The sequence below is a fragment of the Notolepis coatsorum genome (genome assembly GCF_963971535.1).
Source record: "Notolepis coatsorum genome assembly, chromosome: 5".
Taxonomy (NCBI): Eukaryota; Metazoa; Chordata; class Actinopteri; order Aulopiformes; family Paralepididae; genus Notolepis; species Notolepis coatsorum.
In genome coordinates this window covers 30936025-30959908 of record NC_140169.1, presented here as the reverse complement: position 1 = coordinate 30959908, position 23884 = coordinate 30936025, and positions in this window count along the sequence as shown.

Here is a 23884-nt window from a genome sequence, read left to right as displayed (position 1 = left end):
ACAAATCAATTACTCCTGTGTCCTTGGACCAGGCCTGTAGTGCCGTAGAGGCCTGTCTCTGGTCATAGGTTGTGGTGTGACTAGATTTATCAATCAATCAAGGGATCCCAGATGGCATTAAAATCCGCACCAATTATAAATGAATACTCAGGGAGATCTAGCATCGCTCTAGTGAGTAAAACATAGAAGTTAGCGTCATAAACATTAGGGGCGTAAGCCGCTACCAAAGACATTTTCCTGTTAAAGTAATCTATCTTGGCAATAGTAACTCGACCATCTGCATCTGACCATATGTCTAATAATTTAATATTCAACTTCCGTTTAGCTACTATAGCTACACCACGGCCCAGACCTATAAACACATGAAGGGTGCCGTGACTGAAAAAAAAGGTTGAGAAACACTGGTATATGGTGTGGCTCTTTGTGGTACCACAGTCATTTTTGTGGCTCTTAGTCTCTGACTGGTTCGCCACCCCTGCTCTAGTTGGTTATAAGATCTCACAAGTTTCAAGTTTGTTTTTTATTTGTCACGTATAAAGTACATTACAGTGAAATGCTTGGTTCTGTATGAGCCCCTGAGAATGTGCTTCATACAGTAAAAAGGTGAGTGTTTGTTTAAAGTGAGTGTGTGCATGTGGATGTGTGTGCAATGAGTGTAGATGGATGGGTTTGTTACATAGAGTCATTCAGCATCCTGATGGCCTAGAGATAGAAGCGAGGTCACAAGTCCTCAGAATAACAAAACCAGGGCTACTCTCAGACTGGAAGGTGTTAAGTGAGGGGGGGGGGGGGGGGGGGGGGTACATTGCTTTCTGGGTAAAGTAGTCATTATGCATAGCAAGAGAAATGGTTCCGGTTTCTCTGAGGCCCTGTAGCTCTGGAATTAGTATGTTTTTTTTCTAGACGTTCACAGAAAGGTAAAGAAACAATATATGTATTTTTATGGCAATAATGTTGAGGTTTGTTCGACCCGTGAGATATAAACATGAAAATCACATCAATATTTGGAAGAGAAAAATAGTTGGACTTCCGTTTTTGCTGTGAGCTGGGTTGTATGAAATTTAGACATCCATCGAAAGCCCTGGATCTCCTCTTTCTTAGGACTACAACGATTTCATGAGTGCTTCTTCTTCTCGCGTCTAAATCGTCTGTTTTCCGGTGCAATGCACAAAGATTTTATAAGCTCATATTTAGCTAATAACACTTAAAATCATTGGTAGACAAACGTAGTGCTGAAAATATACACTTTGACTGGTGTTTTGATAGGGTTAGGGTCTTTACTCTTGGCTACATTTGAAAAAGAAACACAACATCACTTAATATAATAATGATAATAATAATATTGATCTATTTGTGACGTGAAATAAACGATCTGATTTAAGGGGTTAAAATACTAATCTTCCAGTTTCAGATTAAGCATAGTGCTGACCTGTAGTTCCTCATGTCTCCACTGGAGGGCAGTCTCAGTCTGGGCCAGGACAGAGAGCAGAGAGGAGAGGTCGTGACCCACTCCGCTGTCCGCTGGGACAGACATACTGGTGATGGGACTGGTGCTGGTACTGGTCCAGATCTTTAACAAATGAGACTGGGGCAAACAAACAATAGAACTAGAATAAATACAAAATACACTTCCTAGTATTTAGTTTATTAACACAATTAACAAACAGTACAAGTACACAATAGCAGCAGGGCTAGGGTTGTTGCTTGGATCAAACTGTTCGTCATGCCTTTGACCTGCCAATAGGGAGGTGTAGTCTGACGTCACTTTGGACCGCCCGCACGGTCCACCCGTTTAGGGATTTATCATTGGGAAAAAGGATTATCGGCTATTGCAATAATTATGCCTCATGAACATTGGCAAGCTTTCCATTTTTGCACAAAATGAGTTCCCTTCTATCACTAACATTATTGTTTAAGCATTTTTGGTTGAAATAAAATTAGACGTAATTATTTTACGATTAATTGCGAATATTTTCATGTTGAGCTATAGATTGTGGATGAATACACACAGAAAGGTACACCATACAGATGTTCATGCTTTATTTGTTTTAAACGAGACAATTTAGAAATGAGCAATGGGAAAATACATTGCGATTTCAATCGAGGTGGACCGGCCGCTTGTATCCTTTCGGCAAGCAACAAGCCCTTCCGCGTTGCTCTGATTGGCCAAGCGCGCGCATGTGCATGAGCCGCGACAAGCCCATCAGCCAGGCAGGAATACTAAACTCTGCTTAACGCAACATTAGTGACATTGCTGGCCTTTTAACACTTTGAGTGCCAGCAGGGGGCGCACTATTTAGCGCTTGAGTGCCAGTGCTCTATTCAATGAGAGGGCGAGCACATTTGCAAACGCATAAACTATATCTTAAACTAGACAATTCCGCGCGGGGAAATAGTGAAAGTGTGGGTGCTGTGCACCGCCGGCCAACGGGAGAGGGTCTGTATTCTCTGTATTGTCTCTTTCCAGAGCAAAACGGTAGGCAAGGCACCTTGGTTGAGAAATGCAGGCTTCAATCTATGTGGTTTAGTCCAGAGCCGTATAGTAAGAGTTCGGACACTCCCATAGGGTTTCATTGTTATCGTGGAATGCGGAAGTGGAGCGCCTCATGTGGCAGTCCTAGTTCCAAGCTCTGCGAGCAGGACAAGTTTCCAGCTTTGAACGCGATTACTTTTCATTGTTTACGAGGCACTCTTGCTGGTAAGTTTACTTTACTTTACTTTACTTACTTTGTACATTTTAACGCATTAGCATACCACTCATGGATTTAGTCAATATTGGTATTTTATGTAGCAAGCTTTAGTTAATGTTTATCGTAAGTTAATAGCTTGTTAGATTCTAAATGCAGTTATAACGTTACCATACTGACTGACGTTGGCCTAACGTTATATTTACCAAATTATTTGCAGTTATTGGTGTTGTTAGTTTATCTTTGTTTATAAGATTTATTGTTAAAGTGAGCAACACGAGATAGACTGGTCTTCATATAAGGTACAGTAAGGTTATAATATATAGACAATAACACATGACACTAGATAGACTGGTCCTCATATAAGGTACAGTAAGGTTATAATATATAGACAATAACACATGACAATAGATAGACTGGTCTTCATATAAGGTACAGTAAGGTTACATAATATAATATATTATATAATATATAGACAATAACACAGTGGATACAGACCTGTCTGGCTCTCCTCTCGTGGTCTTGACTCTAATGAGACGTCATTTGGAGTTGTGAGGTTGATTATTATTAGTAGTAATGTAGTTTGTATATTATTAGTAGATATGTAGGTTGTATATTATTAGTAGATATGTAGGTTGTATATTATTAGTAGAAATGTACAGTCTCCTCCCCACCGTATGTATATTTCTCTCCCACCCACCCACCCACCCCCTCCTAATGTACAGTCCCCTCCCCATCATATGTATATACTCTGTCAGGATCTATGGGTAACAGTACTGTATATTTGAATACCGTTTATGTCACAAATGTATCAGTACTAAATACCTGTATGTCCCTATGCCATAAATGTCATGTATGTTGTGTATGTCATAAATGTCAATATGAATTGAAAATGGGGGACCCTGATGTAAACAAGACAAACGTCTTTCTCTGGTCTGCATCCCCTTAACAATTGTGTGTATTGAGCCATACTGTATTGTACCCATTCTGCAATCTGTTAAATAAAGTTTTCATTCATTCATTCCAGGAGCCATGCTGTTGTCTGGTAAGATGCCCACTTTGACAACCTAGGATGGCTTAGAGTAGACGACAGAGTACAGCAACTTGCAATGGGCCTGGTCTACAAGATACACTACACGACTAAGGTACCCATGTACATGTCAAAATACTTCCCAAAGGTCAGTGAATACCACGACCACAACACCAGCGGGAGCTCCACAAATCATGTTAAACCCAGATTCGGCTCAAACAAGGCAATAAACACGTTTTGCAATTATGCCACATCAATGTGGAACGCCCTACCCACAGCTGTAAAGGAATGTGAATCACTACACACTCTCACAGAGCACCTACGAGAGACTGCAATTCGAAACTGGCCCCTGTAAATGTCCTAACGCAACCCCCTCCAATGTACAATAAATGTCCTATTAATCCCAATAATGCACGAGATACCAAAGTTCATTTGGGCACAATATGTGTGGTCATTGGCCACTGCATGAACATGTACTGGAGGTTTTGGGCTGGTTCTCACAGTGGGACCCTTTCTCCTCTTGGGCTTAGGGCAATGCACAAATATGGTTGGAACAGCATCAGCCTTCAATTTTAGTTGGCCTTTATGGTTTACTTTGCTGTGAATTGCTCTCCCTCAAAATGTGCCTGCAGAATCATTCCAGACTTTACCCCATAATTGTCAATCACAAATTCATTGTAGTCATGTACATATTACAGTAAACACATTGAACCTGTTGTGGAATATTTAAAATTAGTCAAACAGTGAAACTGTAGACATTCAGATGAGTCAAATTGTATCAAAAATAGAATATAGTTTATTATCTGTTTTCTATGACCATAGAAAGATTATGCAGTTTAAAAATTGACAAATTAAAGGGGAGATGAAGCATAGCAATATACACATAGTCATAGCATCAAATTAGTATTTAGATAAACCACAGAAAAAATCACGTTATAAAAATAAGGCGTTTCTAAGAAAAAACGTTTGTTATGTCCATTTATGTAGCATTTATGAACATGTGCGCCGCCATTTTGTTGCTGACATCACGGTGTTGGTTTGGTGTATACACTGCTGGTTAGCTGCCTATAGTAAACATGGATTGTCGGGTCAGTCAGTAAATAAAATGTTTGATTGATTGATTGAATTTGATTGAAAACTTTTTAACAGATTGCAGAATGGGTACAATACAGTACAGCTCAATACACACAATTGTTAAGGGGATGCAGACCAGAGAAAGACTTTCGTCTTGTTTACATCAGGGTCCCCCATTTTCAATTCATCAGGACATATATGACATACATGACATACAGATAGACAGTACTGCTACATCTATACATTTATGACATACCAGATTTGCAAATACAGTACTGTTTGTGATACTAAAAGAGTCCAGAAAAGGGAGTATATACATTTGACGTAAAAACTGTACATTGGAGGAGGTTGGGTGTGTCAGAGTATTAGAGTCATTACGGTAACCTGCCGTACGTCACCATGGTAACACGGGGGTTTTACGACACTAGACCGACTTACGTACTGACGGCATGTGGCTCGCTTGTGTATATGCTCGACAACGTTATATAAAGTATTACCTCAACAAAGATACCTGACTGGACATTCCGTGTTTATTACATGGTGTCAGAAGTGGGGTATTTTCATCTACTAAGAGAGTGAATCATGGCGAAGTTTAACCCACCAGAAAGTTTTTCTTTTGATAAACCAACGGAGTGGACAGACTGGAGGAGGCGTTTTGAAAGATATCGAACAGCTACGGAGCTCACCAAGAAGCCTGGTGATGTACAGGTTTCTGCGTTGATATACGCAATGGGGAGTGAAGCTGAAAATATTTTCAAATCGTTCACGTTTGATGATGATGACGACGAGAACAACTACAGGATAGTGTTGGGGAAGATTGATGGCTATTTTTTCCCTAGACGAAACGTGATTCATGAGCGTGCCGTGTTTCATCAGAGTGCGCAGCGGGCGGGAGAGCTGGCAGAGACATTTATCAGAGCTCTCTACGACCTATCAGAACACTGTGATTTCGGTCGGTGTAGGGATGAAAACATCCGAGACCGGATCGTAGTGGGGATTCAGGATAAAGAACAGTCTCGTAAATTGCAAATTATGTCAGACCTCACCTTAGCGCAAACTATACAGTCTGTACGCCAGTCAGAGACGGTTAACATGCAAGTCAGTGCACAGGGGGAGACTACGGGAGCCGCCGCGGCCATACAAGAGGTACGGGGAGCGCGGAGAGAGAACCCCAGATGGCAAGGGAGGAGCTATGCCAAGGGAGGAGGAAAAGGCACGGAACACGGAGGGAAGTGCCGCCGTTGTGGGAAAATGGCGCACAAGGATCCAGAGTGGTGCCCCGCACGAAATTCAACTTGCAATAAATGCAACAGGACTGGGCACTGGCATAGTCAGTGCAAATCCAAAGCGGTGAGTGAAGTAACAGAGACAGATGAACAGAGTGAATACTTCTTGGGATCAGTGAATGCAAACACTGGTAATGAGCAGTGGACAGTGCAGCTCCTCATTGGTGCAACACCAGTGCAGTTCAAGATTGATACTGGGGCAGATGCTAGTGTTATGTGCGAGGAGACTTTTAATGTGCTTATCCCAGAGAGGGAACTAAGCCAGACCAGCGTATCACTGAGCAGCCCAGGGGGTAAATTAGATTGTCAAGGACAATTTCAAGTCAACACTGCATACAAGGACAAATCATACTCATTCCCAGTGTTTGTCATCAGAGGGAAGTCTGTCAACAACTTACTCAGCCGGTCCACAGCAGCAGAGATGGGCCTCGTGAAACGGATCGAGGAGGTCCACGGTGCCTTTGGAGACCATGGCACACTAAAGACAGAGCCGGTAAGGATTAGGCTCAAGGATGACGCCATTCCATACGCGGTGCACACAGCACGCAGAGTCCCAATACCACTCATGCCCAAGGTCAGGGAGGAGCTTCGCCGCATGGAGGAGAACGGCATCATAGAGGTGGTAACCGAGCCAACGGACTGGTGTGCCCCCATGGTGCCGGTGCTAAAAAAGACTGGGAAGGCGCGTGTATGTGTTGATCTTAAGAAGCTAAATGTACAGGTCAAGAGAGAGAGATTCATCCTACCTACATCGGAAGAGATCACAGCCAAGCTGAGTGGAGCAACAATGTTCTCCAGCCTCGATGCAGCCTCAGGGTTCTTCCAGATACCTCTGCACAGCGAGAGCGCCCGGCTGACCACCTTCATCACTCCATTCGGCAGGTACTGTTTCCGGCGCCTACCGTTTGGAATAACAAGCGCGCCGGAGATATTCCAAAGGAAGATGACAGAGACACTCGAAGGCCTGCAAGGCGTCGCCGTCTATATGGACGACATCATAGTGTACGGGAAAGATGCGGAAGAACATGACCTCTGCCTCCAGAAGGTCCTGGAGAGAGTCGAGTCTGCTGGGCTCAAGCTCAACAAGGACAAGTGCGTGGTCAGGCAGAAGCAGATCCATTTCCTGGGGCAGGTGGTCGATGCCTCGGGCGTGCGGCCAGATCCAGCAAAAGTGCTGGCCATCCGGGAGCTCGCCGCGCCCGAGAACGTGCACGAGCTCAAACGAGTCCTCGGCATGGTGAACTATCTGGGGAAATACGTGCCAAACCTGTCCACAGTGGGCCAGCCACTGTACGAGTTGCTCCGGTCCAAAACATTCTGGACCTGGGGCCCAGCACAACAAACAGCTTTTGAGAAGTTGAAAGAGCTCCTGATGACATCGCCGGTGTTAACCTTCTACGACGTCAACAGACCCACTGCAGTCTATGTTATATGGTTATATATGGTTATATGGTAACTCAGAACATTGTACATATGTCTATACCGAACACTGTGACCTCATTTTCTTCTTCTAAATTACATGCTATACTATGTTATTTGATTCTATCTTGTCTAGCACAGTCTCTGGAGCATAACAGTAAGAAGCATTTTGTATGAAAGTATTCTGTACTTCTGTATGACAACTATTAAAGAAACTTGAACTTGAACTCGGCTGACGCAAGCAGCTACGGGGTCGGTGCGGTGCTGCTGCAGCTCCATGGAGAAGACTGGAAGCCAGTCACGTACTGCTCCAGGAGGCTGACTGACGCGGAAACTAGGTACGGACCCTCTCATCGCACTCATGTGCTACAGGTCGACACCGTGTAGCACCACAGGGGCCAGCCCAGCGGAGCTTCTGATGGGTCGGAAAATGAGAACGACACTGCCTACACTCGAGAGGAACTTGCAGCCCTCATGGCCAGACAAGCGACAGATCAAGCAGAAGGACGAGGCTGAAAAGAAGAAGCAAGCCTTCTACTACAACCGACGTCACAGGGCGAGACCCCTACCTCCACTACAGCCTGGTGGTAATGTCCTCAACAAGCTGGACCACCAGAAATCCTGGACAGCCCCTGCAGTAGTGACCAGCGAGAGTGTCACGCCACGCTCTTACATCATTGAGACGCAGCAGGGAGCGTCATTCCGGCGCACCCGGCGCCACCTCCAGGGGGTACCCTCCCCAGGGCCAGTTCGGAGCACAGCACCAGTCTCACCAGTTCCCAAGGACACCGGTCAAGAGCCAGGTAACACCAGTGCCGACGTGCCTGCTGGTACTGAAGGACTGTCACAGTCCAGGTCTGGACGGATCCTTAGGCCAGTTGTCAGACTGGACTTGTGAGTTGACATGATGTCACACTCATGGCCTTTCAGGGGGGGAAATGAGGGAAAAGAGTTCCAGGTGGTAAAGTTAACCACATAACGAAATGTAAAAAAGAGTTCCAGAATGTAAACCACATAACCACATAACAAATGTCAAAAGAGTTCCAGAATGTAAACTGTTGCGATTTAATAATCATTTGCTACTCTGAATGTTGAATATTGTTTATTGATGTTATAGAAGAATAGCACTGTTTCCACTTTACAGGATGTTCCTATTGTTTGCTATATATAGCCTTGTTAATACAGAAAGTGTATTTGTTTACGTTAACAAAGGAAGTAAAATTAAAAGGGGGAGATGTCAGAGTATTAGTCATTACGGTAACCTGCCGTACGTCACCATGGTAACACGGGGGTTTTACGACACTAGACCGACTTACGTACTGACGGCATGTGGCTCGCTTGTGTATATGCTCGACAACGTTATATAAAGTATTACCTCAACAAAGATACCTGACTGGACATTCCGTGTTTATTACAGGGGGGGGGGGGGGGGGGGGGGGGGGGTTGGGTAGGGAGGGGTTGGGGGGGGGAACACTGTACAACTGTACAAGCAAAACTGTACATTGGGATATTGACAACCATACTAGTGTAACGGAGGTACCGCAGTATATCCACAGTCACGGGTACAAGTAGTGACGTGGCTGTGGATGGTAAGCGGTACTGCAAGTAAACTCACTCCCCAGAGGCATCCAGACCCGGAAGCAAGAAGTGAATTCACTTCTTGCTTAGTGGTCTGTGATGCCGCCCGCGACGCTGGCGTCCGGGGTTCAACTCCCACTCAGGGCGATCCCTTAACAGGGGTCGAATCGACTTAAACACAACGCAGACAAGATCACACCGGCTACATGTGGTGCCGTTAGACCCGGCTGCCCTGGGTGGAGTGAGTTTAGTGGGGTGAGTGTAACGGAGGTACCGCAGTATATCCACAGTCACGGGTACAAGTAGTGACGTGGCTGTGGATGGTAAGCGGTACTGCAAGTAAACTCACTCCCCAGAGGCATCCAGACCCGGAAGCAAGAAGTGAATTCACTTCTTGCTTAGTGGTCTGTGATGCCGCCCGCGACGCTGGCGTCCGGGGTTCAACTCCCACTCAGGGCGATCCCTTAACAGGGGTTGAATCGACTTAAACACAACGCAGACAAGATCACACCGGCTACACTAGGTCATTTACATTGGAGGGGGTTGGGGGGGGGGGAACACTGTACAAACAAGCAAAACTGTACATTGGAATATTGACAAAACCATACTAGGTCATTTACTATACATTGGAGGGGGTTGGGTTAGGACATTTACAGGGGCCAGTTTCGAATTGCAGTCTCCCGTAGGTGTTCCTTGAGAGTGGTTTTGAAAGTGGGTAGTGATTCACATTCCTTTACAGCTTTGGGTAGGGCGTTCCACATTGATGTGGCATAATTGCGAAACGTGTTTAGTCCCTTGTTTGAGCCGAATCTGGGTTTAACATGATTTGTGGAGCTCCCTCTGGTGTTGTGATCGTGGTATTCACTGACCTTTGGGAAGTATTTTGACATGTACATGGGTACCTTGGTCGTGTAGTGTATCTTGTAGACCAGGCCCATTGCAAGTTGCTGTACTCTGTCGTCTACTCTAAGCCATCCTAGGTTGTCAAAGTGGGCAGGGGTGAGGTGGGTTCTAGGAGTAAGGTCAAGCAGTAGTCTGACCAGTTTGTTTTGAGATGTTTGTAATTTTGTTTTTAGCGCCTTTGAGGTGCTTTGGTACCATGAGGTGCAAGCATAGTCATAGTACCCTTGAATGAGTGCTCCTGCCACAGTCTTCAGGGTATTCCTGTTTACCAGAGAGGAGATCCGGTACAAGAATCGAGTTCGTTGATTAACTTTTTTTATTACATTGGATGCCATTTTGTCACAGGAGAGATTAGCCTCTAGGATGGAACCCATCCTTGCCTACCAAACAACGGGACCGCGGTGGTTTTTTTGTATTGCTCCTGGCTGTTCAAACAAATTTTACCGTGTGAAAGAGAGAGGAAAGTTGGTTCATTTCCACAAACTACCAGTGAAAAAAACAGTGTTATTTGCACGTTGGCTGCACTCAGGCGGCGCGATCAGCCTGTTGGACAGGGAATGAAGATCTCCAGCGAACACTTCACTGCCTCGGATTATGTTGTTGGGGGTGGGAGGTTTGTCCAGAAGACCACTAATCAGCTGAAGCCCGATGCGGTTCCCTCTGTCTTCGACAGACAGACTGGCGCAGGCAGTTCAGTGTCGGGAGCATTTAGCCTGCTGGCTACTTAGCTCCACTTCAACCAGCGTCGGGAGCTCCAGCAGCTTGTCGATGTGCTGGTAGCCTCGGCAAGCTAACGTTAGCTGGCTCCAGCAGCTTGTCGATGTGCTGGTAGCCTCTGCAAGCTAACGTTAGCTGGCTCCAGCAGCTTGTCGATGTGCTAATAGCCTCAGCAAGCTAACGTTAGCTGGCTCCAGCAGCTTGTCGATGTGGTAATAGCCTCAGCAAGCTAACGTTAGCTGGCTCCAACTACTCTCTGTAGTTTATGATGAGTGCAGTGGCGTCGCATGGGTAAAATAACAGGGGAAGCCAAAAAAATGTATTAAAAAAAAATTATAAAATATTTTTATTAATTTCTTTTTATTTTTATTTTTTTTAAGTCAAGCAGTCACCATGTACACTACAGTATGGCTCGGCGGCCAGTCACACTTTCTTTTTATTTATTTAACAGATTGCAGAATGGGTACAATACAGTACGGCTCAATACACACAATTGTATAAGGAGATGCAGACCAGAGAAAGACGTTTGTCTTGTTTACATCAGGGTCATTAATACTGCTGGAGCATTGGTTCATTTTTGGTCCGATCTTTCCTTGCACGATTTTGCGCGCCGCGTGGGAGCAAATTCGAGACACATATTCGGTTGCAAAAAGGTGTCCCACAGTCTCCTCTATGGCCGTGAATATTTTCACGCGGATCGGAATCACGGCGCGCCCGTGGGACACTTTTACGTTTCGGCGAGTTTATTCCACGCTTTCGACTTTCCTTTTCTAAGCATTTTCGGGGCTACATGTGAATGAGTAAAAGTTGCGAGACACCCAGATGTTTCCACGATAGAAAGCTTGCGTGGATCCCATAATAGGCTCACTTAATACAGCGTTTTTAAAATCATGCGACATTTTCAGGGTCGCGAGCCGACCTTTTCCCCTCGTTTTCGATGATGGAAGTGATTTAGGAAAAGCTTCGGCACACCGAGAGGTACCCGCGGATTTAATCTCGCGAGGATCTGGGCAATATTCGGCCCGTGGGAGCAGTCACGGGTTAATACAATTTTCAGAGTGCAGAGGGGAGGTGTGCAGAGGGGATGCCAGACTAATTTATTCTGCTCACAGCCCTGTTTTAAACTTTTAAGGTGTGGCAGTGAGCTCGAATCTGATTGGCTAGTATCGGTTTTGGACTCTACATACATGAATCACATGGTTGAGGCTGGAGAAAGACACCTACCCCCTGCCTCTCCTCTAGCTGCAGTGAGCATAGTGAGTCTGACAGTGTTAGAGAGAGTGAGAAGGAGAAGAGGGAGACATTATATAAAAAAAAAAAAAAAAAACACAGATGCACAGATGAAAAAGAATGTAAACTATATTAAAAAAATATATATATATTTTTTCATATTTCATATTTGATATTAATTAATATTTTGATAGGGAGGCCTGGCTTCCGTTGGCTTCCATAAGGATTCACCACTGGATGAGTGATAAGCCAACTGTATTCTATAGATAAGTCTTAGAGCCGCCCCTGTAGGAACTACACCGTTTGGTACAGCAACTTCAAAGAAAATGTCATGTGACTCTTGCTGGCACAAAATGTCTGTAGGAGGCCCCGCCTGTCTGCAGAGACAGAGCAGGAAAGCAGATTTGGATTAAACTGGTTTAATACAATCAAATAGTCATAATAAATACAGGAAAATAGCAGCAATATTTAGCCCATAGGATAACCGTAATTTTAAGACTAATAACGATGTTTTTGCTATTTGGGAAACTAACTTAGATAAAAAGATAGGGTTTACATTCGTGTTAAACTATTTAAAGATATGTAGCAACTACCTAGAGGGTAATTAATAACTTAAAGACACTAAAATAGAATACATAAATGCTCTTTTGTTGATCTTAGAACCAAAAGTAGACAAATTCATGTATACTATGACTAAGAAATTCGGTAAAACAACTGAACTAATATAGATTAATTAATCAGAAAGTAATCTGTAAGTTTTAAATCCTTACAAGTTGTCTGCTGTATCTCTAAATACAGAGACATCCTCTAAAAAAGGCAAATCAATCCTTATTTAGACATAGTCTGAAATACAAGCTGACGTATCCACAAAATGGATGCCGTCCAAGACAATTCAGCCAATCAGAGAAAACCATACTCCTAGGGCCTACGTCACATGACGGAACCGGACTAGGGGCGTGGCTTTGGTTTCTTAACAGGCTGTGCACAGGAGAGACGGGACACAGAGACATGGAAAATCAGCACGCAGATCCCTCCACCAAGACGGTTCGAGAACAGAGACGATTGCACGAGACGCTGCTGGGTTGCCTTGGCGACACAAACATCAACAACCTGAAGATGCGATTAGAATAGAAGTAATTCGAGAAGCTGTTTAACTCATAATTTAATTGTGGTTTTATTGCTGAATAAAACACAGATCCGTTCTGTTCGGAACCGTTGCGCTCTCGTCCGTGTCAACTTCATTCAAACCAACCAATTGAATGAGTGAACAAAGTGTCTACAACGCAGAGAGAAGGAAATTCCACTATACGAGTTAAGAAACTATCGATTAGAGATACGTTATGGTCTTCTGGACAAACCTCCAACCCCAAACAACATAATCCGAGGCAATGAAGTGTTCGCTGGAGATCTTCATTCCCTGTCCAACAGGCTGATTGCGCCGCCTGAGTGCAGCCAGCCAACGTGCCAATAACACTGTTTTTTTCACTGGTAGTTTGTGGAAATTAACCAACTTTCCTCTCTCTTTCACACGGTAAAATTTGTTTGAACAGCCAGGAGCAATACAAAAAGATCCACTGCGGTCCCGTTGTTTGGTAGGCAACATTTTATTTACTGACTGACCCGACAATCCATGTTTACTATAGGCAGCAAACCAGGGCCCCGTTCCCCGTACCTGGTTCAACTAAGTCGATCAAGATGTCATTATCCAGATTCAGTTAACCTGATGTTTGAAGCCGGGATTTTTCTGTTCCTCGAAGGTGGATTCAGTCTCGTTAACTCAAGCCAGACTTGAGACCCAGGATAAGTGCGCATGCCCGCCTCAGCCGAGAAGGCAGCAAGTGTCGAGAGCAGAGATCCTGATTCTCTAGCGGCATTGATTGATTAATTGATTTAAAACTTTAGTAACATATTGCAGTACTGCTCAATCGCCTCGCCGACAAGTTAAATGCGTTATCTATAGGCTAATTTTAAGTCCCTCATTACCTCAATCAATCAGATTATATTTCTTTAAACTTGCCTGCTGGATTGAATAATCAAATGAGATCTTGCTAGCGAAAATAATTAGTTGAACTGTTATACAGAATAACGATACGGCTCTCTTCCCATTGATTGATGTATGGTCGATCTTTTACTTATCTCCACTGTGGTCTAACGGGTTCTTCTTTTGACTTTCACGCAGACGACCGGGGTTCGAAACCCGGTCTTTTCCTTCTTTTTGCGATGTAGGAATAATTCAATTTGGTGCACGTTGAGAGCTATATAAAGAATGACATCCTCAATGCATGTAGATTTATAATATTTTAACTTACAACTAGGCTACTTTGGCGTATAATCATTAATATTATATTCCAAAAAATTATATTGGAAACACAGGGATTCGAACACCGGTCGCTGGGTTGGCCCCAGCGGCCAGCCGTGTATAGGTGTAACAGACTGACAGCCAATGAAATGGGTGCATTTGTCACGCTGTCCAAGGAGCTGAACTGCTCTCGTGCAGCCGTGTTCGAATCCCGGTCGGGGCAAAAGCCTGTCATACATTATCAAAGATAAACAGCTATGTTGAATCAATAAACATGAATATCACTAAATAAACATGAATATTGCACAGATTTAGATTATAATAGTAAAGCTATTATAATAGTTCGATGGTTGTGATGGCAAAGTTTGCGTCAGGTTCCTTACTGTATATTTGCATATCGTATGTCACAAATGTAACAGTACTATATACCTGTATGTCATGTATGTCCCTGTCATAAATGTCATGTATGTCATAAATGTCACTATGAATTGAAAATGGCAGACCCTGATGTAAACAAGACAAATGTCTTTCTCTGCTCTGCATCCCCTTAAACATTTTGTGTATTGAGCCGTACTGTATTGTACCCATTCTGCAATCTGTTAAATAAAGTTTTCATTCATTAATTCTGTCCCCGTCTCTCCTTGTTGCACATATTTAGATTATCATTAGATTGTAGCGGCAGAGGTTTTTGTCAACTTAAATCATGTTTCTTAATTTATGCACAGGACTGTGTGTGGATGACCACAGGCCTGTGGTCCCCAACACCTCTGGGGTCAAACACCATCTCCTCAGTCTTCTTAACATTTAAAACCAGACAGTTATTGTCGCACCAGTTTACAAACCACTGGATTTCCAAATAATAGTCAGCTAGGTCACTGTCATTCTTAATTAGAGCTAAAATGGCAGCGTCATCAGGAAATGTTCATATCATATCTGGTGAATTACCTAGCTCATGGAAGTCGGCCATGGTTCTCCCCTTGTTAAAGGGCGGAGACCCCTCTGACCTAAATAATTATCGCCCTATTTCCAGATTGTCTGTAATGGCCAAAGTCTTTGAATCGCTTGTAAACAAACTGAAAGAGTTTCTAGCTGACCATAATATTCTTAACAAGTCTCAGTCAGGCTTCAGATCCATAGTACTTCAGCGACTATGCTAGTCTCAAATGACATAATTGAAGCACTAGACAAGAAAAAACACTGTGCAGCATTGTTTGTTGATCTGTCTAAAGCGTTTGACTCTGTGGATCACGCATTACTGCAGAGGCTTGGCTGCATATAGGTCTTGGTAAAACGGCTTTGAGCTGGTTTAAAAACTATCTATCTGAAAGAACTGTGTCTCAGTAATAATAATAATAATAACTTTATTTGTATAGCACCTTTCATACAGGGGATTGCAGTTCAAAGTGCTTTACATCAGTAAGAAATAAAACATAAAATCAGTGTAAAACAAGCAGCAAGAGCAAAGCATAAAGTGGGATAAAATAATGCAGATATATTAATCAATTCATATCAGAACCTCACGTTCCAATATGCTTCTGTAATCTGTTACAAAACATGATAAGGTTATAGTATGCACCCAGCAGATAGTGGGGCGTAAAGATAAAAGTAGAAATAAGTCAAATGAGCAGACATATAAAATCACAGTTTTTCACATTAGGATCTAACATCCTTTAGGGCCACCTTGTTTATGGTTTGATTCAGTTTTAGTAGAATGTAAAATACATGAATGATGAAATGAGCACATAAAGTGCAGACATACTATAAAATCCTCTGATATATAAAATAAAGGAGAATAAAGACATCCCTCCAGGCCTCCAACTCCCTCTGAAAAAACTCTGTCTCAACAAAGTCCTGGAATGGCATCCTGGGATTGGTGAGTCCTTCTGCTGCATAGGTCTGGAAGACCTTAGTGGAGCAGTAGAAGTACAGTATCTCACCGCTCCAGTCTGATAAAAAAAAAAGTGGATGGTGGAGCCATCTCTGAGGAACCGGGACTTTGGCTGACCAGTTGTGTGTCCTCTTGGGGAGCCGCTGTTGTTGTTTCTGCTGCTTCTCCAGCATCTCACTGAATGAATGAATGAAAACTTTATTTAACAGATTGCAGAATGGGTACAATACAGTACGGCTCAATACACACAATTGTTAAGGGGATGCAGACCAGAGAAAGACGTTTGTCTTGTTTACATCAGGGTCCCCTATTTTCAATTCATAGTGACATTTATGACACACACAACATACATGACATCATGACATTTATGACATAGGGACATACATGACATACAGGTATATAGTACTGTTACATTTGTGACATATACGATATGCAAATATACAGTACTGTTACCCATAGATCCTAACTATTATAATAGTTCAATGGTTGTGATGGCAAAGTTTGCGTCAGGTTCCTTACTGTATATTTGCATATCGTATGTCACAAATGTAACAGTACTATTGTTTCTGGCTTAAAGGCCAACCTTCATATTGTATTTTTGTTCAATAAACAATGTGGACTAAACCTTCAACAATACACAGAAGGTTAACCCTTTCACTGCCACACAACAGCCGGTTAACCCTGTAAACCTTCTAGTCCCAAAACATTCTGTGACTAATTCAGTGCAGATTGTAATGTATTGTCATCATGCAGCACAAGTACAGTACAACTAAAAGAGGTTTGGCATCCAACCAGAGTGACTATGTAGCAGTAACGTGAAATAGTAATATACACTGTACAGGTGGTTAAACTGGGTATAACATATATAAATTAGTACTATGAGTACTACATGTATGTACAGAGTTGTAGTATTAATATGTACAGTGATACAGGTATAAAGACACTATGGTATAAGTCATACTGGCCAGCAGTGTAACTAGTAAGAGTAGGTAAGAGATATGTACAGATTTAGATATAGTATTAATATGTACAGTGATACAGGTATAAAGACACTATGGTAGTAAGTCATACTGGCCAGCAGTGTAACTAGTAAGAGTAGGTAAGAGATATGTACAGAAAAAACGAACTCAGTCACTCGGTAAATCAATTCAATTGGAGTCTCTTTAAACAGCGGCAACACAAACCTATTGGTAAACAAACGTATTGTTGAAAATATACAATATGACTGCTGTTGTGACAGTGTTTAGGAATCGGATCTTATTTAGTAGTTTAAACTCACCTTCAAACATTAACAGGTTGAAAAACGCTACTTTCTCCAGCTCTGCTCTTCTTCTGTTCTTCTTCTCCTAAATGTGGATACAGCGCAGCATCCACAAACTCGCAACAGCGCCACTAGTGGCCAAAATAATACATGGTTTTGTAAACAGGGAGTGGATGGAAGTTAAGGGAAGGATCGTCGTTAAGACACACGAGTGAATGGACGTTAAGGCCAACTACTCCAGGGTGCCACGCGGCGAGCACTACCGCTGCGCCACTGTGCCAGATGGGATAAATTCATTGTTTATACATTAATGAACGAGACCCGTGTTTAGAATATTCTTTATTTTGAATGAAGTTTTCTCTCTTTATCCTCATTCATTAATGTGACGTCAACGGCTCATTCAATTTCTCAAATCCGTCAAACAGCGCATCTCATCAGACATCTTAATTCCAGTTACAATTAAAATAACCACATAATGTGTACATCGCACCGAGCGAGCGCCACGGTATATATAACGTGCATTATTTAGGACAAAGTGAATTTAGTATCAGCATTTTGGGTCTATTTTACATTTCAAAAGCCCCCTCTGGAAGAATGGAGCACAAAAACGTAATTCAGAATGGTATAAAGCAGATCCTAGACTGTGGGAATAATTTCAGGAAACGCGCTGTCACTTTCTTTGCGGGGGCGTGGCTGTGCTTCATCCGGCTAACTTGAACTTAAACCCTGCTTTCGACCAGGCTCAAACTTTTGGATCTGTTGTCATGGTGATTTGGACAATCCAGGTACGGGGAGCCGGAAAGTCGGGCTTAAGTCAGACTTAACCGAAAGTTATCCGGCTAACTCAGTTATCCAGGTACGGGGAACGGGGCCCAGCAGTGTATACACCAAACCAACACAGTGACGTCACCATCTAAAATGGCGCCGCCCATGGCGAAAACAGGGAAATTATATTTGATTTTTCAGACAAATAAGCAGGATTTCACATTAGGACCCTGTCTTCAGGGCCGCCTCAGGGGGTGTGCGAGCAGTGCGGTCGCCCAGGGCCTCGCGGGAAGGGGGGCCTCGCACAAAAAAAAAAAGAAAAAAAAAAAATTTATTTATTATTTTTTTATTTTATTTTATTTTTTTATTTTTTTGCGAGGCCCCCCTTCCCGCGAGGCCCTTTTTCATCACAGACCTAAAATCTAGTTTTGCTTATATGCTTATATATTTCACATTAGACACGTTTGTAGAATGTGTCTGACTTGTTCCTGGCTCTGCGGCTCTGCAGACTGCAGATCCAGTATTGGAGCTCTGGGGCTCTGCAGCAGACATACTATTGGTTTCAACGAAGGGAGGGGTTACATGTGTACAGTCGGCCGGCGTGCGTCAGCTGCGTCTGACTATTTCGCGCGTGCAGCATTGGAGGTTATGCCAGCCAAGACGAAGAGGACGGTCATTCGGCAGATGGACTGAAGATGAAAGTTGTTGCATGTTAGAAAGTTCAGTCAGGCTAGCCATGTCGGCTTAGCTAAAGGCAGGGACAGCTAGTTAGCTTTAGCTACGTTATAATATCGAGTGCTAACGTGTGGTTCAGTCGGGATAGCCATGTCGGCTAGTAGCTTAGCTAAAGGCTAACTAGCGTTAGCTAACCTAGAGAGAGCGCGTGCAGCATTGTTATGCCAAGATGAAGAGGACGGTCGTTCGGCAGATGAACTTCGTCAACTCCACGTGGTTGTCTCCATCCTCTTGGACGTTTGGTGAGTTTTTAATGCACTCTATTCTATTCCCGCCGTGGAGATATCTCTCTCTCTCTCTCTCTCTCTCTCTCGGGCCGGCTAGCTATCGTGGCTACGTTATGTTGGCTAACGTTATGTGGAGCCAGCGGGCTGGCTAGCTATCGTAGCTGACGTTCTGTTGGACCAGCGGGCCGGCTAGCTATCGTAGCTAACCTTATGTTGAGCTAGCGGGCCGGCTAGCTGTCGTAGACGTTATGTTGAGCCAAGCGGGCCGGCTAGCTAACGTAGCTAACGTTATAATGAGCCAAGCAGGCCGGCTAGCTAACGTAGCTAACGTTATATTGAGCCAAGCAGGCCGGCTAGCTGTCGTAGCTAATGTTATATTGAGCCAAAGCGGGCCGGCTAGCTAACGTAGCTAACGTTATATTGAGCCAAAGCGGGCCGGCTAGCTAACGTAGCTATCGTTATATTGAGCCAAAGCGGGCCGGCTAGCTAACGTAGCTAACGTTATATTGAGCCAAACGGGCCGGCTAGCTGTCGTAGCTAATGGTGTGTACCTGGTGTCAGTACCTGGCTACTCTATTTGCAGTTAGCCTCCTTAGCTGTTGGCTAAGAAGGCCGTTGGCTCCTTGCTACTTTGTTTTCTCTGGTATAGATCCTCTTCTCTTTGGATTTAAGTGTTGATCTTTGTCCTTTTGGATCTATGTATATTCATGTTGCCTTTGAAGTTATCTTTTCCTTCTGTTGTTCTTCCATTAAAAGTTGAATATCCTTTAGGGGTTCATCTTAGCTGTCTTGCTTATCTCTCTCTCTCTCTCTGTCTGGACCACAGACCCATCTCTCTCTCTCTCTCTCTGTCTGGACCACAGACTCATCTCTCTCTCTCTGGACCACAGACTCTCTCTGTCTGGATCATCACAGTCTCTCTCTCTCTCTCTCTCTCTCTCTCTCTCTCTCTCTCTCTCTCTCTCTCTCTCTCTCTCTCTCTCTCTCTCTCTCTCTCTCTCTCTCTCTCTCTCTCTGAGCATTGCATTGGTCAGTTCATTGGAATTTTTCCTTCAGTCACATTTAGTTTTATCCTGCACCTGGCCTAAAACAGGTTGGATGTGCACACAGCTGCTCTACTGTGTTTGTAGCAGAGCAACCATACATGAAGCCTTGTAAACAAAGACATCAACACTAGAGTGTGTACTTCTATCTACACAGTACAGCCAAAGCATTCCCATTGCTAGGCAAAAACTCCACCTGTTTTCTACACTGCTTCTTCCCTTGCTGGATTTTCTGCATTACTGCCACTTGTACATGTGTGTTGTGGAGAAATTTGTACAGTGTTACAAAGTGATAACACTGTATATTGACTGTAGAACGGGAGCTCTCTCTCTCTCTCTCTCTCTTGCTATATGTTGACTGTATCATGCCCAGCCTCGGGCAGCGCTATTATTTAAGAATATGTTGACTGTATGAAAAAAAAATATATATATTTTCTTTTTTTACCTTTAGGGGGGGGGGGGGGGGGGGGGGGGGGGGGGGGGCTCGCGTTTCAATCTTGCACAGGGCCTCGCATTTCTCCCAGGCGGCCCTGCCTGTCTTACACAAGGTACACAACAAACAAACAACTAGGATCACATTGTTCAATGCTTCATCTCCCTTTTAAGATGACAAATTAATAACAGATAATGACAAGAAAGGTAAACAAAGATGAGATTATGGGTGTTGAGATCAGAGGCTCTGTGTAGGATTGTTAGTAACTGTCTAACTGTACATATGGCTGTTTACACTAGTAACTGTTTACCTGCATATTTAATTGTCTCCACCAGTGACTGTCTAGTTGCATATATATCTGTTCCCACTGGAGGGCGCTCTAGGTGGAGCCACCCAGTTACTCCACCTTGTGGCGAGTATAAAAGCAAAGGTATACTCCCATTTCGTTCTCTCCCCCAATGTCTCTCAGTGAGAGAAGAACATGTATGTTACTGCTGCTCTTTCCATGTGAATAAAAAGAAACCACGCCAGTTCAGGCTCAAGATAGAAACCATGCCTCTTGACCACATTATTGTCGCCCTATAGCCGAATTCAGTTAACAATAGGTTTTGTCGTATCCGTCACAAGATTGATATGAAGACAACGAGAAAAAGAACAAGATGTGATTTACTTGGACATGTCATATCTAAGTCAAGCTGGCCTGACTTTTTTTTTTTTTTTATCCACTTTTTCTCCCATTTTCTATATTTTCTCCCATCCCAATTTCGTATCATCCAATTCAACCCTCCCCTGTCACGGACGCTGTTTCTTGCCTCCCACAAGCCGGCTGCAATGTGGACTAAGTCATACATAGCACAAGTCCCCTCCGGTACTTGAGGTAACAGCAGTCGCATCTTTTCACCTGCGCAGCTCGATCTCTCAGTGGCGAGGAGTAACGCGTGGGAGGCTCACGCTGCCCCCGACACTTCCTGATTCTACTGCGCAGGCGCACCAACCGACCTGTAGGAGTCGCTGTCCACAACGCCCGATCCCCACCCTTCAGTTTCCCTCCCCGTAATACGGCCAATGTGTATTACTGTGGACGACCAGCTAAACTGAAAGCAAATGTGGAGCGCTGGGCTCGTCAGTTCGAGCCCAGCGTCTCCAGCATTTTGTGGCGTGTGCCTTGCCCACTACACCACGTAGCCGCCCTCAAGCTGGCCTGACCTTTAAGTTGTTGTCTGAGCTGTATACTAGTTAAACTATATGAACTAGTCAACCTTTTTCTTCTCCTGTCTGTGTCTTTTGGGAAGCCAATAAATAAGCCATACATCCGAATCCCTTTCTCGGACCGATTGGTGCATCCAAATGCTGCACAGCCAACCATGGTAAGATGTCGATCTATAAAAGTTAGATGCAAGCAAAATATGTATACTAAAATACCAAGTTTCCCACAGCAGAAACTGGTGGGTGAACTCTAAACCCTCTAAAATATTGAAATCAAATAGAGTTTTATTGTCGCATACACAATCATACACCTCTTGAAGCAGGATGCTTGCATGCTGTGGAATGGAAATGTTAGAGATGAGAAGAGATACAAGATGTGTGTTGTTGTAGAGTGCATGAGCAACTCCATAACTCTATCTCCCTGTTTTGTTTTCTAGGATAAATTACCACTATAATGACGTGCGTGCGTGTGTCCAGTCTGAGGTTTGTGAGCAGCAGTCGTGACAGCAAGGCCCGAATCTAGCACTACCAACAACAGGAGTGGAAGACTGGACCTCTACCTGGACATATTATAGGCCTATAATAAGATCAAAGTATCTGGGAAGATACTCTAGTCCTTCTACTCCGGAGCTGTAGAGAGCATCTTGACTGGAAACATCACTGCCTGGTATGGCAACAGCACGTCACAGGACAAGAAGGCCCTACAGAGAGTGGTGCGCTCAGCCGAGCGTACCACGGGTATTGCACTACCAACCCTGCAGGTCCTATACAACAAAAGGTGCAAATCCAGAGCCAGCAGGATAATGAAAGACCCTCACCACCCCAACAACAGCCTGTTCATGCTGCTGCGGTCAGGCAAACGCCTGCGAGCACCAGTAACGAGGACAGAGACTTAGGCTCAGCTTCTTCCCCCAGGCCATCAGAGCCTTGCACACTGCTCTCCACGCACAAGCACACATGAGCACACACACAACACACACACTGTACACGCTCACACTAGCAGCCACTTTAACATGAGCACACACACACTCATGCTGCACACGCTCACACTATGGACACTTTACAGAAAGAATAGTATAGCTTGAGATCGTATAATATAGCATTGTATAGCAGTGTACATAAAGACCCAATGCCTCATCCGTAGCTAACAGTGTACTGCACTGCCACAGGACCTGTGGCATGCTCTGTAAATAGCTCATGTACAGATACCGTTATGCCTACTTTGTTTACTTGTTTATTGCACTATGTCGCTCTATTGGTTGGACTCTTATATTATTACTTGTATTATGCACAGCGTTGCGGGCGAGACCCCCCGCATTTCACTGTATACCTGTATGCCGTGACAAATAAAACTCTTGTATTTTGTTGTATCTTGTAATAAAGAATTTGTGGAATGCAATTGCTTGCCTTGTATTTTTTCTACTGTTGACCAAACTTCTTTCTTGGCTTAATTGAGTAGTTTCTGGCATGATTGATATTTAGATTAGATTAGATTCAACTGTATTGTCATTTGCACAGACTACTACTAAGTACTGAAACAACGAAATACATTTAATCCAGTTTAGCATTGAACCAGAAGTGCAAAAGAAGCGGTGCAGTGCAGTGTAATTTTACTTGCATATTATGTATGATATATAAATAGAATAAACGGTAAAGGTAGGTATATGAATGTGCTAAGATATACAGTATGAACATTATTAACAGAATGAACAGTATGAAAAGAGTAGTATGAATACGCTAAGATATATACAGTGTGAACAGCCTCGCATTTCTCCCAGGCGGCCCTGCCTGTCTTACACAAGGTACACAACAAACAAACAACTAGGATCACATTGTTCAATGCTTCATCTCCCTTTTAAGATGACAAATTAATAACAGATAATGACAAGAAAGGTAAACAAAGATGAGATTATGGGTGTTGAGATCAGAGGCTCTGTGTAGGATTGTTAGTAACTGTCTAACTGTACATATGGCTGTTTACACTAGTAACTGTTTACCTGCATATTTAATTGTCTCCACCAGTGACTGTCTAGTTGCATATATATCTGTTCCCACTGGAGGGCGCTCTAGGTGGAGCCACCCAGTTACTCCACCTTGTGGCGA